Consider the following 4,555-nt stretch of genomic DNA (forward strand, 5'->3'; position numbering starts at 1 on the left):
TGAGCACTTTCCCATCTTGTGGGGAAACAAAACATACAGAAGCAGAACATAGCCATTGTGACAAGTTGTCATTGGTAGCCTTCTTTCTGGGAGTCAGTTTAATGTGCTTCTTTTCTGCGTGTGATGGCCTGGGATTCGGACTCGGAGGCTGAACCTGAGGGATCCCAGCCTGCTCAGGATTCCCCGCCTCCAGAACCAGCTGAGCCGGGGCTGGGACTTGAGCCTGAAGGGTCCTCACCTGTGCTGGATCCTCAGGTGCAGGCACCAGCTGAATCTGCTCTGGCTCCTGAGGTGAGGGAGGACCCATTGCCTGCAGGTACTCCACTCTCAGCCCCGTCAGGGGAAGCTGAGGTTGCCTCTGGGTCCGGTAACCCTCCAGCCTCTCCTGAGCTGCAGAGGCTCAGGGCAGAGAGGCGGAGGGAACTAAGTTCCTGCAGGAGGAGTGCTGGCCTTCAGGCCAGGAGAGGCGAGTCACCTGAGGATCATGGCCACCCTATGCCTCGGGGCAGATAAAAGCCAGCCAGCCCCAGTCCCAAGTTGTGGGAGCAACATTGTTGGTATCCAGTTCCTGCCTGCACCCTGTCCTGCCAGAGTTGTTGTTTTGCTTGCCGCCCCTGCCTGCGCAGCGGGATGTTCTGCCTTGGTTGTTGTTGTTGCTGCTGTTGTTGTGCCTGCTGAACCCTGCCTATGCAGGATGATGTTCTGCCTTTGTTGTTGTTGTGCCTCCCATCCCTGCCTGCGAATCGAGATGGTTCTGCCTCAGTTGTTGTTGTTGTGCCTGCCGACCCCTGGCTGTGGAGGATGACGTTCCATCTTTGTTGTTGCTGCTGTTGTTGTGCCTGCCGACCCCTGCCTGCGCATCATGAAGGTTCTGCCTTGGTTGTTGTTGTTGTTGTTGTTGTTGTGCCTGCCGACCCCTGCCTGTGAATCGTGGTGGTTCCACCTTGGTGGTTGTTGTTGTGACTGCCAACCCCTGCCTGCGAATCGTGATGGTTCCGCCTTTTTGCCGCTCCTCCCTGCGAATCATGATGGTTCTGCAATGGTTGTTGTTGTTGTTGCGCCTGCCAGCCCCTGCCTGTGAATCGTGGTGGTTCCACCTTGGTGGTGGTTGTTGTGACTGCCGACCCCTGCCTGCGAATCGTGGTGGTTCCACCTTGGTGGTGGTTGTTGTGCCTGCCGACCCCTGGCTGCGGAGGGTGATATTCCGCCTTTTTGCCGCTCCTCCCTGCGAATCATGATGGTTCTGCAATGGTGGTTGTTGTTGTTGTTGTTGTGCCTGCCAGCCCCTGCCTGTGAATCGTGATGGTTCCGCCTTGGTTGTTGTTGTTGTGCCTGCCGCCCCTGCCTCTGAATCATGATGGTTGTGCCTTGGATGTTGTTTTGCCTGCCGCCCCTGCCTGCAAATCGTGATGGTTGTGCCTTGGATGTTGTTCTCCCTGCTGCCCCTGCCTACGAATTGTGATGGTTCCGCCTTGGTTGTTGTTGTTGTTGTTGTGCCTGCTGCCCCTGCCTGCGAATCATGATGGTTCTGCCTTCGTTGTTGTTGCTGTTGTGCCTGCTGCCCCTGCCTGCAAATCGTGATGGTTCCGCCTTGGTGGTGGTTGTTGTTGTTGTTGTTGTTGTTGTTGTTGTTGTTGTTGTTGTTGTTGTTGTAGTGCTTGCCACCCCTGCCTCTGAATCATGATGGTTGTGCCTTGGATGTTGTTCTGCCGGCTGCCCCTGCCAGTGAATCGTGATGGTTCCACCTTGATTCTTGTTGTTGTTGTGCCTGCCGCCCCTGCCTGCGAATTGTGATGGTTCTGCCTTAGTTGTTATTGTTGTTCTGCCTGTAGACTCTGCCTACGTGATGGTTCTGCCTTGGTTGTTCTTGTTGTGCCTGCCGCCCCTGCCTGAGAATCGTGAAAGTTCTGCCTTGGTTCTTATTGTTGTTCTGCCTCCCGACCCCTGCCTGCGAATCGTGATGGTTCTGCCTTCGTTGTTGTTGTTGTTGTTGTTGTTGTTGTTGTTGTTGTTGTTGTTGTTGTTGTGCCTGCCGACCCCTGGCTGCGCAGAGTGATGTTCTGCCTTCATTGTTGTTGTTGTTGTTGTGCCTGCCGACCCCTGGCTGCTGAGGGTGATGTTCCGTGTTGATTCTTGCTGTTCTTGTGACTGCAGCCCCTGCCTGCGAATTGTGATGGTTCTGCCTTGGTTGTTGTTGTTGTGCCTGCCGCCCCTGCCTGTGTATTGTGATGGTTCTGCCTTAGTTGTTATTGTTGTTTTTGTTGTTGTGCCTGCCGCCCCTGGCTGCGCAGGGTGATGTTCCGCCTTGATTGTTGTTGTTGTTGTTGTTGTTGTGCCTGCCGCCCCTGCCTGCGAATTGTGATGGTTGTGCCTTGGTTGTTGTTGTTGTTGCTGTTGTTGTGCCTGCCGACCCCTGCCTGCGGAGGGTGACGTTCCGTCTTTGTTGTTGCTCCTGTTGTTGTTGTTGTTGTTGTTGTGCCTGCCGCCCCTGCCTGCGAATCGTGATGGGTTCTGCCTTGGTTGTTGTTCTTGTGCCTGCCAACCTCTATCTGCGGAGGATGACGTTCCGTCTTTGTTGTTGTTGATGTTGTTGTGCCTGCCGCTCCTGCCTGCGAATCATGTTGGCTGTTCCCTCGATGTTGTTCTGCCTGCTGTCCCTGCCTGCGAATCATGATGGTTCCGCCTTGGTTGTTGTTGTAGTGCTTGCCGACCCCTGGCTGCGAATAATGATGGTTGTACCTTCATTGTTGTTGTTTTTGTTGTTGTTGTGCCTGCCACCCCTGACTGCGCAGGGTGATGTTCCGCCTTGGTTGTTGTTGTTGTTGTTGTTGTTGTTGTTGTGCCTGCTGCCCCTGCCTGCGAATTGTGATGGTTGTGCCTTCGTTGTTGTTTTTGTTGTTGTGCCTGCCACCCTTGGCTGCGCAGGGTGATGTTCCGCCTTGATTGTTGTTGTTGTTGTTGTGCCTGCCACCCCTGCCTGCGAATTGTGATGGTTCTGCCTTCGTTGTTATTGTTGTTCTGCCTGTAGCCTCTGCCTACGTATCGTGATGGTTCTGCCTTGGTTGTTGTTGTTGTGCCTGCCGACCCCTGCCTGCGGAGGCTGACGTTCCGTCTTTTTTGTTGTTGTTGTTGTTGTTGTTGTTGTGCCTGCCGCCCCTGCCTGAGAATCGTGAAGGTTCTGCCTTCGTTGTTGTTATTGTTGTTCTGCCTGCCGACCCCTGCCTGCGAATCGTGATGGTTCTGCCTTCATTGTTTTTGTTGTTGTTGTGCCTGCCAACCCCTGGCTGCGCAGAGTGATGCTCTACCTTCGTTGTTGTAGTTGTGCATGTTCCTGCTGACCCCTGCCTGCTGACGGTGATCTTCCGCCTTTGTTGTTGTTGATGTTGTTGTGCATCCCGCCCCTGCCTGCGAATCGTGATGGTTCCGCCTTGGTTGATGTTGTAGTTGTGCCTGCCGCCCCTGCCTGTGAAGCGTGATGGTTGTGCCTTCGTTGTTGTTGTTTTTGTTGTTGTGCCTGCCGCCCCTGGCTGCGCAGGGTGATTTTGCGTATTGATTGTTGTTGTTGTTGCTGCTGTGCCTGCCGCCCCTGCCTGTGTATTGTGACGGTTCTGCCTTAGTTGTTATTGTTGTTCTCCCTGCTGCCCCTGCCTGCGAATTGTGATGCTTCTGCTTTGGTTGTTGTTGTTGTTGTTGTTCTGCCTTCCGACCCCTCCCTGCGCAGGGAGAAGTTTCGCCTTTGTAGTTGTTGTGCCTGCCGCCCCTGCCTGTACATGCTGATGTTCTGCCTTTGAATCATGATGGTTCTGCCTTGGTTGTTGTTGTTGTTGTGCCTGCTGCCCCTGCATGCCAATTGTGTTGGTTCTGCCTTGGTGGTTATTGTTGTTCTGCCTGCCCCGGCGTCCTGAGAAGTGTTATGGTTCTGCCTTTGTTGTTGTTGATGTTGTTGTGCCTGCCCCCCCCGCCTGCGAATCGTGTTGGTTGTGCCTTGGATCTTGTTCTGCCTGCTGCCCCTGCCTGCGAATCATGATGTTTCCACCTTGGTTGTTGTTGTTGTTGTGCCTCCCGCCCCTGCCTGCGAATCGTGATGGTTCTGCCTTCGTTGTTGTTGTGGTTGTTGTTGTGGTTGTTGTTGTGGTTGTTGTTGTGGTGGTTGTTGTTGTGTCTGCCGCCCCTGCCTGCCAATTGTGATGGTTCTGCCTTCGTTGTTGTTGCGTTTGTTGTTGTGCCTGCCACCCCTGGCTGCGCAGAGTGATATACCGCCTTTGTTGTTGTTGTTGTTGTTGTTGTTGTGCCTGCCGATCCCTTCCAGCACAGGGTGATGTTCGGCCATTGTTGTTCCTGTTGTTGTTGTTGTGCCTGCCGCCCCTGCCTGCGAATCATGAAGGTTTTGCCTTGGTTCTTATTGTTGTGCCTGCCGACCCCTGTCTGCGGAGGGTGACGTTCCGTCTTTGTTGTTGTTGATGTTGTTGTGCCTGCCGCCCCTGCCTGCGAATCGTGATGGTTCCGCCTTGGTTGTTGTTATAGTTGTAGTGCCTGCCGCCACTGCCTGCGAATC

The 4,555-nt window shown here is 54.0% G+C and overlaps 1 long non-coding RNA gene across 1 annotated transcript; it reads right to left on the reverse strand.

Annotated features, from left to right (window-relative positions):
- Positions 1–3,374: 3,374 nt before the first annotated feature.
- On the reverse strand, positions 3,375–4,127 carry LOC309359219. The gene is made up of 3 exons (XR_014163781.1): positions 4,037–4,127; positions 3,831–3,923; positions 3,375–3,514 (listed from the first exon to the last, which is right to left on the reverse strand). It is a non-coding gene; the product is annotated as an uncharacterized lncRNA (long non-coding RNA).
- Between the last annotated feature and the right edge of the window lie 428 nt (positions 4,128–4,555).

The sequence above is a fragment of the Podarcis melisellensis genome, assembly GCF_964234715.1.
Source record: "Podarcis melisellensis genome assembly, chromosome: 16".
In the NCBI taxonomy this organism is placed as follows: domain Eukaryota; kingdom Metazoa; phylum Chordata; class Lepidosauria; order Squamata; family Lacertidae; genus Podarcis; species Podarcis melisellensis.